Here is a 13,231-nt window from a genome sequence, read left to right on the forward strand (position 1 = left end):
GCACGCAGTCAGACATTAGACTCTAATGTTTTGAAACAGGAAATAAAAATCCAATTTTGGAGTTAGTCCTCCTCCAACCCAGAGGGCAGTAGAGGTAATGGGGCCTAAATCAACAACTTGTCAGGAATGAACGGGCAGGCAGGCAGGTTGTTATGGACCCAAATGCAGGGAAAACGAAAAAGGCAGCGAGGCAGGTGGCAGAGAACTCAAAAAGGCTTTAATGATAACAAAAGGCACAAAGTACAAAACAAAGGCTGTGGTGATCAAAAAACTATCAACAAATAACTTAGGTCACTAACAAAGGCTGAATATCAAAAACTTACTGAGACGAACACGAGGGCTAGGACAGGACTTCAACTTTGACGCAGGCACAGACATTGACAATGACGCAACGAGGAGTGAACAGAAAATGGGAGCTTATATACACACAAGCAAACAAGGGTTAACGAGACAACAAGGAACAGGTGAGCACAGGGGGATAGGCAAGGAGAAGGCACATCAGGTGAAATCAATGGGCAATCACAGGGACAAGTTACACTAGGAGAAAACAAATACAAAACCTAACAGTACCCCCCCCTCAAGGGACGGATCCCAGACGTCCCGATGAAAACAAAGTCCCAAACACGGCGAGAAGAAGGATGCTGAAGGAGGGAGCAACATTAGCCCGTCAGGGCTAGTCAGGCGGGCGTCCAGGACGCCAGACGTGGGCCGATCGCACGGGTCGACCGGGTGGGCGTTTGGGGCGCCAGACGTTGGGTGACCGCACAGGATGATCAGGCGGGCGCCCCGGGCGAGGTAGGACTTTGCCGTTCATGCCACTAAGCCGTGGCAGGAAGCGAGGAGCGACGTCGTCGTCATCGTAAAGAGAGTCAGGCACGTCGTCGGAGTCGGGCGGACCAGGCACTGAGTCGTCGTCGGAGTCGGGCGGACCAGGCACTGAGTCGTCGTCGGAGTCGGGCGGACCAGGCACTGAGTCGTCGTCGGAGTCGGGCGGACCAGGCACTGAGGCGTCGTCGGAGTCGGGCGGACCAGGCACTGAGGCGTCGTCGCAGGAGACTGCTGGCGGAACAGCAGCGTCGCAGGAGACTGCTGGCGGAACAGCAGCGTCGCAGGAGACTGCTGGCGGAACAGCAGCGGCGTCGCAGGAGACTGCTGGCGGAACAGCAGCGGCGTCGCAGGAGACTGCTGGCGGAACAGCAGCGGCGTCGCAGGAGTCTGCTGGCGGAACAGCAGCGGAGTCGTCGGGCACTGGAACGAAGGTCAGACGGCGAGGCGCCGGGACAGGGACTAGGCGACGAGGCGCCGGGACGGGCACCTCGGGCAGCTTGGACGTTGGCGCGGGCACTAGACTGCGTGGAGTCGGCGCGGGCACTGGAACGGAGGCCAGACGGCGAGGTGCCGGGACAGGGACTAGGCGACGAGGCGTCGGGACGGGCACCTCGGGCAGCTTGGACGTCGGCGCTGGAGGCACTTGACTGCGGGGAGCCGGCGCTGGAGGCACTTGACTGCGGGGAGCCGGCGCTGGAGGCACTTGACTGCGGGGAGCCGGCGCTGGAGGCACTTGACTGCGGGGAGCCGGCGCTGGAGGCACTTGACTGCGGGGAGCCGGCGCTGGAGGCACTTGACTGCGGGGAGCCGGCGCTGGAGGAACTTGACTGCGGGGAGCCGGCGCTGGAGGAACTTGACTGCGGGGAGCCGGCGCTGGAGGAACTTGACTGCGGGGAGCCGGCGCTGGAGGAACTTGACTGCGGGGAGCCGGCGCTGGAGGAACTTGACTGCGGGGAGCCGGCGCTGGAGGAACTTGACTGCGGGGAGCCGGCGCTGGAGGAACTTGACTGCGGGGAGCCGGCGCTGGAGGAACTTGACTGCGGGGAGCCGGCGCTGGAGGAACTTGACTGCGGGGAGCCGGCGCTGGAGGAACTTGACTGCGGGGAGCCGGCGCTGGAGGAACTTGACTGCGGGGAGCCGGCGCTGGAGGAACTTGACTGCGGGGAGCCGGCGCTGGAGGAACTTGACTGCGGGGAGCCGGCGCTGGAGGAACTTGACTGCGGGGAGCCGGCGCTGGAGGAACTTGACTGCGGGGAGCCGGCGCGGGAGGAACTTGACTGCGGGGAGCCGGCGCGGGAGGAACTTGACTGCGGGGAGCCGGCGCGGGAGGAACTTGACTGCGGGGAGCCGGCGCGGGAGGAACTTGACTGCGGGGAGCCGGCGCGGGAGGAACTTGACTGCGGGGAGCCGGCGCGGGAGGAACTTGACTGCGGGGAGCCGGCGCGGGAGGAACTTGACTGCGGGGAGCCGGCGCGGGAGGAACTTGACTGCGGGGAGCCGGCGCGGGAGGAACTTGACTGCGGGGAGCCGGCGCGGGAGGAACTTGACTGCGTGGAGCCGGCGCGGGAGGAACTTGACTGCGTGGAGCCGGCGCGGGAGGAACTTGACTGCGTGGAGCCGGCGCGGGAGGAACTTGACTGCGTGGAGCCGGCGCGGGAGGAACTTGACTGCGTGGAGCCGGCGCGGGAGGAACTTGACTGCGTGGAGCCGGCGCGGGAGGAACTTGACTGCGTGGAGCCGGCGTTGGCGGAACTTGACTGCGTGGAGCCGGCGTTGGCGGAACTTGACTGCGTGGAGCCGGCGTTGGCGGAACTTGACTGCGTGGAGCCGGCGTTGGCGGAACTTGACTGCGTGGAGCCGGCGTTGGCGGAACTTGACTGCGGGGAGCCGGCGCGGGAGCTTCGGGAACCCACGACGTCAGCACCGCCGCCCGCCGTCGGCGTTGACGGCCACGCCGAGGCTTTTGCTGAGGGCCTTCAGGTGGCAGGGGCGGCAGAATAGCCCCATTAGGCCGCAGTGAGCCTGGGCGTCCCCGCAGACCACCCCGGGGGGGTCCCCGATAGATGGCCCACCGGGATCCCAGGTAGGAGTCTTTGGCCAAGATTTCAGAACGGGATATAAAGTGCGACGGGTGGAAAGAAAAATTACCAGGGGAAACGGAGGGCGTGAAATCAAAATCCAGGTCGGAGTCGGAATCAGAATGGAAATCATATGAATCGTGATCTTCAAAATCAGAAAAATCTGAATCTAAAAAAACGTGGCGAGGCAGAATATAATCAGGGGAACATGCGGATGGTCGTCGGCGTGTACGCCGGTGCTGGATTTTTCCCGCTGGGTCCACTAGTGGTTGCGTCATTCTGTCAGGAATGAACGGGCAGGCAGGCAGGTTGTTATGGACCCAAATGCAGGGAAAACGAAAAAGGCAGCGAGGCAGGTGGCAGAGAACTCAAAAAGGCTTTAATGATAACTAACAAAAGGCACAAAGTACAAAACAAAGGCTGTGGTGATCAAAAAACTATCAACAAATAACTTAGGTCACTAACAAAGGCTGAATATCAAAAACTTACTGAGACGAACACGAGGGCTAGGACAGGACTTCAACTTTGACGCAGGCACAGACATTGACAATGACGCAACGAGGAGTGAACAGAAAATGGGAGCTTATATACACACAAGCAAACAAGGGTTAACGAGACAACAAGGAACAGGTGAGCACAGGGGGATAGGCAAGGAGAAGGCACATCAGGTGAAATCAATGGGCAATCACAGGGACAAGTTACACTAGGAGAAAACAAATACAAAACCTAACACAACTCACATTGAACAGAAAACTAAAAAAAAAACTAGAAAATAATGAGTTGAATGCCAGTTTTCGTCTGACGAGACGAAAATGCCACATTGTTTCTGTTATATGTTTACAATGCGTGACATTTTCATATTGTGCGTGAAGTACGTCAGCTTGCATCGTAGCAGTGTTTGGGTCGTGTCACTCATGTGATATGTTCTGCGCCTCACCCTCATCAACAGAGTTCAGGTTGTATCTCAAGCAAGGCTGCACGCCATCTTGCTTGCTTGGAAATATGGTAAGTTTGTTTTCTTATCTTGGCAAGAGAAAATATGCAATGCCGCTTTTAAAGTGCGTATGACATCAAAAAGCATGTTTATTTCATATTTCACGTGGTGTTTTATGCTCCTGAATGAAATGGACCCCTTGGATGTGTGTGGAATCGATCGTTTTATATATTCAATTTATTAATCCTGCGCCATGAAAATGAGTTACTTCCGGCTCCAGTCTTGGGTTTAGGACGAATGCGAATGTGACGTCCTCCGGGTCAGCATTGCTTTACAGCATGCAGGTGGACAGCGTATTCAGCTGATTAATTTGTTTATTTTTTGCATCATGCCAGCCAAATGGCTGCAGACTTTTGTAGCTGCACCACGGAGAGGCGTATGAGCCTTTTTGGGTTTCAGAAAGTTCCCGTTCACCCTGAGATCGGCCAAAACAAGTGTGCGACAACTGTGGGACCATTGGACTTACGAGGAAGTGAGTAAACATCGTGTTTTGTATAACATCAAATACTGGGATCATGGCATACATTTTAATACGGAGGTGGCTTGCATTTTGTGGCTGACATGCTCCTTGTCCACCTAGAATGCCACTCTGCCGACAACCGGTGGCTTGTTGCACACCATCCTGCTGGGAGAGCGCTATACTCGGCTTACTGCCCTCTTTGTGTGCCTGATGTTCTGTCAAATTTCCCACCCGATCAGAAATTGCAACTTTGTGTAAAAAATGGCCGCAAATACAACCATTACAAAGTAAACACTACAAACTTTCTTTAAATAAAGGACTATTTACTTTAGTGCTGCAACGATTAATCGATTAACTCGAGTATTCGATTAGAAAAAAAAGATTCAAATTAAATTTTGCTGCTTCGAGTATTCGTTTAATTAAAGTGGCGTTGCAATGGTTTATTTTGAAAGTGTTTGCATTTAGTTTTATTGATTTGGGTGGACACACTGCCCTCTAGTCTGCCTCATTTCACATGGCGGAATCCAGCTGCTCCATTTTAAGACCAACATTGGCCAAGTTTTTGTTTGAGCTAATGTTTTTTCTAATGCATTCGTAATTTAGATTATTGGTATATTCAGATTTTTTTTTTATTTTTGTGGTAATATGTGTCTGAACCATTTGTTAAGAGCATAGTAAAAAAAAAAAGCGTTTTATAGCATTTAAGCTAGCGGACTTTTGCTATGTAAGTTAGCCATTGTTATTTTGTTGTACATAGATCCTTATTTATTTTTCATACCGTTTAGGGCTCAGCTCAGGTATTTTAATTTTTCATGTTCCTTATCCAATTACTCGATTATTCGAACTAACTAGTTCATCGATTAATCGACAACTAAAATAATCGATAGCTGCAGCCCTAGTGTCAACAATTTACATTGAAAATAAAGACGAATGACTGAAAATTGTTCAATATTCGATGAAATGTCTTGTTTTCTCATGTATATATATAATTGCTCTCTACCTAAAAACAAATGTTTTATCCGATTACTCGATTAATCGATAGATTTTTCAGGCGAATACTCGATTTAGAGCTGAAACGAATACTCTAGCAACTCGAGTAATTCGAGTTTAAAAACTGATCCGAGTAATTTTATTCACCTCGAGTAATCGTTTAATTTTGACAGCTCTAAGCACCACGTTTTGCTCGGACTACTTTTAATGCGGGACAACGCGCTGATGTCACGTGCGTAGAGGAATAAGCAAAAAAAAAAAAAAAAAAAAAAAAACTTACAGCAGCTGACAACTATTATGGAGTAATTTTACCATTTTGTACTGAATAAATGCATTTTTAATACTTCATATTCCATTTCGCACTGTTATTTGTCATGACCATACCATTTATTTAGCAATTGGGGAAAAAAAAGTACTTTGATTAAAAAAAAAAAAAAAAAAAAAAAAAAAAAAATAGAGACTAGAGAAATAGAGAGACTGAAACAGTGACATTTTGCGGCTCTCTTCTTCGCATTTTCCTCATTCTGAATAATTCCCCCTCAATGGGCTAAATACTAAATCAGATGAAACCATGACCCAGCCGACGTCATCCTCCTGTTGGGGACGCTAGAGCCCTATAATGGTTGGCGTGGCTAAACGGCGGATTAAAAAACTAATTTCTCGTCATCTGCGCTTTGCGAAATTGTTGTATATAGTCGAATCGGCTCAAAATATGATTCCAATTCACATAATAATGCTATTTAAGACTTTTTTTATCCTGTCGTACGCACTTTAAAGGTCTGTGCTGAGTGATCATCAGACACTAAATATAATCCTAGTGTTAGTGTAGCATTCGCGCTGGCATTAGCATTAGCTTCTAAATGGCGAGCATCTTCTTAAAATACTGGCCAGTCTAAAGCAGAGCCGCCAGGCATTTCTGGTCAATAAGTCTAGAGCCTGGGTCCTCAATTAGCGGACCTCGGTCCACGACCGGACCACGGCACACCTCTCTGTGGACCCACGGACGAACGAAAAAACGAGAAAAACCCCCAAACTTTTTTCAACATATATCATTTGTATGAATTGTTGATCTATCGCTATGTGCTACTATTCTATCGCTAAATTCTGTTTCATTTTTGGTCAAATATCTTCCAGGTTCTCACTTCTGTTGTCATCTCTATGACAACGATGTGCTGATTGGCTGAGAGAGCCTGCGTGGGTGCGCTGATTTGCTGAGAGAGCGTGCATGGATGCGCTGATTGGCTGAGAGCGCCTGCATGCTACTAGCTAGCGTGGACGGACCGCAACCTCAAACACGAGTCGCACCTTTCACTTTGTAATCTGTTTGTAGATGCTGTCGTGTACTTTATTTTTCATTCAAGAACGTGAATCATACTGAGAGCAAACATGATTTATTTATTTCCCCGTGTTACCCCGGCATTCTCGCTGCATGCAGGCAATGTTCAAGATCACAACGTTAAGCAACGTTCACTAACACCACACATGCCATCAGTAGAAGACCTAATCAAACAAAATGGCATGCTCAAAGTTGACCAAGAGAAGAAAAGTGGACAACGAAAATAGCCGTTTCAATGAGGAATGGAATGACAAATATGCGTCCATTTTACCAACTGCACGTACTGAACCTATGTGCTTAATATGCTTAAAGACAGTTGCTCTGATAAAAAGTGAAAATGTGAAAGGCCATTATGTTAAAGAGCACAGCTCTTTTGAAGATGTTTCCTTTTAAATCCGAATTGAGAAGGCAAGAATTAACAGGCTGAAGCAGTCATATCAAGAGTCAAGCAAGGTTATTGTTAAATCTATGACACAACAACAAATTGCAACGGAGTGCTCACTCAGAGTGTCTGGGTGTTGGCCAAACATAAGAAGCAGTCCTCTGATTGAGAAAGAATAAAATAGTCTATGACTGAAGTAATAACAGCAATGTTCAAAGGGAAAGAAAAGGAGGAAATGACAAAAATCAAACAAATCTCACTCTCAGATTTATCAACCACAAGATGCACTGAAGTACTGGCTGGTGATGTGAGTTGAGTGATTGTGACCCCCAAATGTCATTTTTCTCACTGAGCAGTGTTTTACAGTTAAAGTTACTGTCAATAATTGTTATGTCTGCACCTTAATGACAGACCTTGTCATTTATGTTCTGAACAAGCGAACATGTACTGTACTACTTGCACATGTTTTCTTTTTTGTCCAGCAGTGTTTTACAGTTACAAAATGTACTGTCAATAGTTATTGTTTGCACCTTAAGGACAGATCCTGTCAATTATATAGTTTACAAGTGTAAACATTGTACTTGCATGTTTTTGTTGTTGTTGTATTTTTAAGTCAAAAAAATGTTTTGTCAATTTATCTTTATTTAATCAGAATGTACATTGTATTTTTGTTTGGTCAAAAGAAAACCACCTTTACCAATTTCGACCGGCCTTGTACTTGACAGACATTAATAAATGGACCCATGCTTGTATGAAAAAAATAACTGTGGACTCATTTGTATTTGAGGACCCCTGGTCTAGAGGATGTTAAATGCTCGGAGTCTCGGACAAGTTTTTTTTTTTTTTTGTACATGCATTTCATTTCTTCTAGATAGGTTTAATTGAAAATAATGTAATGCTTTTCATTCTGTGTGTGTATTATCGTCATAAAGTTGGTGTTTTCCTTGTAGACGCTACAATATCTGCTCATCTGTCTAGGTTTCTTTGAAATTGTTGGAAACCTTTATTTTTGGACTATATAAATAAAATATTTTGAGTAACTGTCGACTAAAATTAGACAAAGACGAAAACATTTTGAAATGACTAAAATTTGACTAAGTATTTTCGTCCAAAAGACTAAGGCTACGTTCATACTGCAAGTCTTAATGCACAAATCCGATTTTTTCGTGTTTTTCTGACTCAAGTGAGGCATTAACTTGATGGTCTGAATGGGACAAGTCTCATAGAAGTGGAAGATTTCAAATCCGATCTGGGTCACTTTTGTATGTGGTTTTTAAATCCGATTTGGGCCACATTTTTCCAGACTGTCACGGCGGTCTGAACTGGCAAGTCTCTCAAATTGGAATTCATGCAGCGATTAAATCATCAAAGATCGAGAGAAAAGGCGCGCTACGGTAGGGGTGCAGCTGTCCGTTAGCGCCTAGCTTGCCCTGAACACGGCTTTTGGTGAAGGGTCGGGCTTGGCAACAGTCATAAAAACTAAAAATGGGTTGAGGATAAGCCTGAGAATGATTGGTTTTCTCTCTGCTCTATATGAGCAATATTTCAAGATTGCTTACACGGCCGAGAGTCGGGGCAAACTGCCCGTTTGTGTATGTGACATGCACGGACAGAGCGTGCATGCTATCGATCCACAGAAACTTTGAATATAAGCCTAATAAGGGATTATTTATGTCTATTATTGTTTCCTCTTTTTGGAAATCAAAATATGTTCGCCCTGGAATGACAGATGACAGCCAGCACGTGTAGTCATTTGTTTTGATGCTTCTGCGCATGCGGGTCCTTCTTGCTCAGTAGGTGTTGGATTGCGAATTAGTGCGCATGCGTAGTACTTGAACAGTCTCAATGGACAAAGGCAGTTTGAACGGCCCAAAAAAACAGATATGACAAAAAATCGGATTTGTACATTAAGAACTGCAGTATGAACGTAGCCTAAGAACTCTTGTCTTGTGCTAGACACCAGCCCATATTTTTTGCTAGTGAATTAAAGCAACAATAGGTAACTTTTCAACCTTTAAAAATTGTTTTCATAACATTTGTGATAATATGTCAACTGACAACTGGTTGGATGACATCTTTTATATCTTGAGGGGATCTGTAACGCTTTCACCGACTGGCTGGGGTGGTTTGGGGGGGTGGGGTTGGGGGGGGGTGGGGGGGTAGCCACACTTAGCCACACGGTTGCTACCCGTCAAATGCTATTGTTTAGCCACAAATGGATTCATTACCTTATTACTTCTCATCCTTCACACAGCCGCTGGAAACAGAAATCCGTCAAGGCGGAAGTGCTCGCCGAAACATGTCAGGTAAATAAAACCACCTACTATTGCCTGGGATAAAAGGAAAGGTTTGACGAATTTATAAGTGTAGGCAAAATGAACTCTATACAACTGGAAACAGAAATGTTGTTTAATAAATCTGCAGGCGACCGGGGGATTGATTTTTGATTGATTGATGATTTTATGACAATGTGGGAGTGCGCTGGTCCTAATGATAAACGCAGTCTTCCTTAAGGCCAATCACGAATGCTTTTTTCCACTGGCGTCGCTAAAATCGACCAAAATTGAAACCTACCAAGTGTTGCTTTGAATTTAAACTGTAAATTAACTTGGCCTGAAAATACTATACCTTCGTAGTACATTTTTTTCGAGTCAAGACTGACCCATTTTCAAGTTTGGGTATGTCAAAAAAGTACCATTAATTTTTCCATACGAAAATTTGAAAACAAGTCAATTATGACCTCGACACAATACGAGGGCTAACACAAAAATTAAAAGGGCTGCCAAAAACAACACTGCCGAACAACCTGCTCTACTGTATATACTGCAGTAGAACCGACTTCTAATTTATTAACCGCCTTGCGTAAAGGTCAAAGGGAGGTTTTTTTTGGACGGCTGATTAACAATAACAAGAGTCAAGATGTCATCTAAGGTCAGTATGGTGTCCACTTCTAAGAAAGGTCAAAACCTGCAATGGATTTTCTTTGTTTTTGTCCTGCAGGCGTTGTGGTTGACCTGCTACTTTCAAGTCCCGCTGGGCCTTGAACAATAGAATCATCTGATTTAGCGGGTGTGGAACTTGGCCATATTTTCCTAGAAAACGGCACAATGGCGTAGCCAAGTTTGCTTTTTGAACTCCAAGAATATTATAACCGACATGGACCGACATTAAAAATAAACTGTGCATGCAGCTTTCCTTACTGGGACGACGGCTACATTTAAATCTCAAAAGTGCTCGGAGCAATTCCAAATAAGTGTTTTTATACGTTTGGCTTCTTCAAATTCCTAATAGCTCATGCTGCTCCCTTGAATTATATCACTGTTGTGGTATACTTTTAGCTGTCTTATGAAGACCGTTGCAGATATAGCGCATATTAATCCAAGACGCAAATAAACACCCAAGCGTGTAGACCAGGTCCTGTCTGGACATGGTTTTTATGTACATCTAAATCCCTGTCACTGTATGAACTAATATTGCCAGTCTGCACGCACGTCTCTGTTACATCCACGCAGGATTAGTAACTCATTCACTGCCACTGACAGCGATACCGTGGTATGAAAAAGTATCTGAACCTTTTGGAATTTCTCATATTTCTTTGTCCAAATCACACAGATGAAAAAACAGTGTCTGCTATACCTGAAACCACCCAAACATTTATAGGTTTTCATATTTTAATGAAGATAGCATGCAAATAATGACAGAAGGGGGATAAAAAAGTAAGGCAACCATCATATTTGATATTTGCGCCCCCCCCCCCCCCCCCCCGAACCCCACTTTGGCAGCAATAACTTCAACCAGACGCTTCCTGTAGGGTCAGATCAGTCTGGCACATCGATCAGGACTAATCTTGGTCCATTCTTCTCTACAAAACTGCTGTAGTTCAGTCAGATTCCTGGGATGTCTGGCATGAATCTCCCTTAGGTCATGCCACAGTATCTCAATGGGGTTCAAGTCTGGACTCTGACTTGGCCACTCCAGAATGTGTATTATGTTCTTCTGAAACCTTCTGAAGTTGATTTACTTCTGTGTTTTGGATCATTGTCTTGTTGCAGCATCCATCCTCTTTTTAGCTTCAACTGTCTAACAGATGGCCTCAGGTTTTCCTGCAAAACATCCTGATAAACGTTTGAATTCATTCTTCCATTAAAGATTGCAAGTTGTTTAGGCCCTGAGACAGCAAAACAGACCCAAATCATGATGCTCCCTTCACCATGCTTCATGGTGGGATGAGGTGTTGATGTTGGTGACCTGTTCCATTTTTCCTCCACACATGACGTTGTGTGTTACTCCCAAATAATTCAACTTTGGTTTCATCAGTCCACAAAATATTGTGCCAAAACTTCTTGGCCATAGTTTTACATATAGTTGATGTTTGCACAGAATTATTGGACTGTGTCTGTGATTTCTGTAAGTCTTTAGCACACACTCTAGGCTTCTTTTTTTACCTGTTTGAGTATTCTGCGCTAAACTCTTAGCGTCATCTTTGGTGGAGGCCACTTCTTGGGAGAGAAGCAACAGTGCCAAACTCTCCCCATTGTAGACAACTTCTATGACTTTCGATTGATGAACATCCAGACCTTTAGAGATGGTTTTGTATCCTTTCCCAACTTTATACAAATCAACAATCTTTGATCGCAGGTCTTCAGACAGCTTTTTTGACCGAGTCATGATGCACATACAATGCTTCTCATCAAGACATTTCTTACCAGGTGTGTGTTTTATAGTGGGCAGGGCAGCTTTAAACCACTCACCAGTGATTGGGCACACACCTGACTTATAATGTTAGGTAAACATTGATTTCAATTGCTCTTTAGGTCTCCTTGGGCAGAGGGTTACTTACTTATTTCCCCCCTTCTGTCATTGTTTGCATGCTATCCTCGTTAAGTTATGAAAACCTATACATGTTTGGGTGTTTTAGTGAAACCAGACACTGTGTCTTCATTAGGGGTGCAACGGTTCAGTTAGCCCACGGTTCGGTTTGAACCTCGGTTTTGGGATCACGGTTTCGGTTTGCGTTTTGCTTTTTTTTTTTTTAAACTGCCTTTATTTTGCTTTTTAAAAAATGAAATAAACACTTAAAATGTAAACATTTTCGACTGTTAAAATGCCTCTTAGCTCTTTGGCTAGTGTAGTGACTGACTACTGAAATACACACACAGTAGTAAAAAAGTTACTTGGCAAAGTGGTGATACCTTTCATGTTTTTTTGTTTTTCATAAAAAAAACAAAATAAAAAAAAATAATAATAAAAAAAAAAAAATAAATAAAAAAAAAACATAGTAACATTTGCTATGTTTTGAGGTCATTTAATGTTGTGAATCAACCATTAAAGTTGATAAAATTGCTCCCGTTTTTGCATTAGTTCCCTTGTCTACTTTCAACATGTGAAAATTTTAAAACTGTTTCATCCTTTAAAGATAGACTCAAGTCAAGATTTTGCCGATTTAGGAGTATTTTAGATAAAAAGGTGCTTAGGTTTGCTCGTAAGGTTTACTACAACAGAGCCTTTCTGAGAAGTTTACTGCTCTAAAATGGCGGCTGTTTACTAACGCTACTGCGTGTCATTTCGCATGTAGTTCCATATGCATTAGACATCTAGGCATAGATTGTATGTTGTCGGCTAAGTTAGGTAATATTGGAGCCACCTAGCCTAGCATCGCGTTTGCAACAGCGTCTCAACAAACAATCTTCCCTCTCCGAGTCTCTGACTTTTCTCGCGTCATTCAAGCAACGCATTGTCTCGTTGCAGAAACGGTGACCGAATCCGAACGGATTAAAAAAAAAGCGTAATGCACGAAAAACGTGCAGATTTTGAATGTAATGTACGGCGTACACATTCAAAAATGAGTGCTCACTTGTACAAATTACGACGAGACCGTACAATTTGACAGGTATGAATTATAGTGGACTGTCACAGTTAGGTAGTAGCACTCTGTAGCACGGGACGTCCAACTTCCAACTATCAGTAGTCAGGGCGAAACTGTGTGCTTTAGCGAAATCATCTTCGATGGCTTTGCGTGCCATCTCATAAATGTCGGGGATTACGTTGTTGGAGAAATATGTCCGCGAGGGAACAACGTAACGCGGGTCAAGCGTTGCAAATAAATAAAAGCCCGCCGTGTGTTTTCACTGGTGTCATCTTCGGGGTTGTCCTACCCTGAGAA

At 45.3% G+C, this 13,231-nt stretch overlaps 1 protein-coding gene and 1 long non-coding RNA gene across 2 annotated transcripts in view; one reads left to right on the forward strand and one right to left on the reverse strand.

Annotated features, from left to right (window-relative positions):
• Nucleotides 1-13,231, reverse strand: part of plekhh3 (pleckstrin homology, MyTH4 and FERM domain containing H3) — a 154,986-nt gene that overhangs the window by 92,367 nt on the left and 49,388 nt on the right. The gene's annotated exons all lie outside the window — the stretch shown is intronic.
• LOC130931770 (uncharacterized) lies at nucleotides 2,693-8,074 on the forward strand. The gene is made up of 4 exons (XR_009067298.1): nucleotides 2,693-3,536; nucleotides 3,856-3,911; nucleotides 4,236-4,372; nucleotides 6,485-8,074. It is a non-coding gene; the product is annotated as an uncharacterized LOC130931770 (long non-coding RNA).

Source organism: Corythoichthys intestinalis, chromosome 16 (genome assembly GCF_030265065.1).
Source record: "Corythoichthys intestinalis isolate RoL2023-P3 chromosome 16, ASM3026506v1, whole genome shotgun sequence".
Lineage (NCBI taxonomy): Eukaryota > Metazoa > Chordata > Actinopteri > Syngnathiformes > Syngnathidae > Corythoichthys > Corythoichthys intestinalis.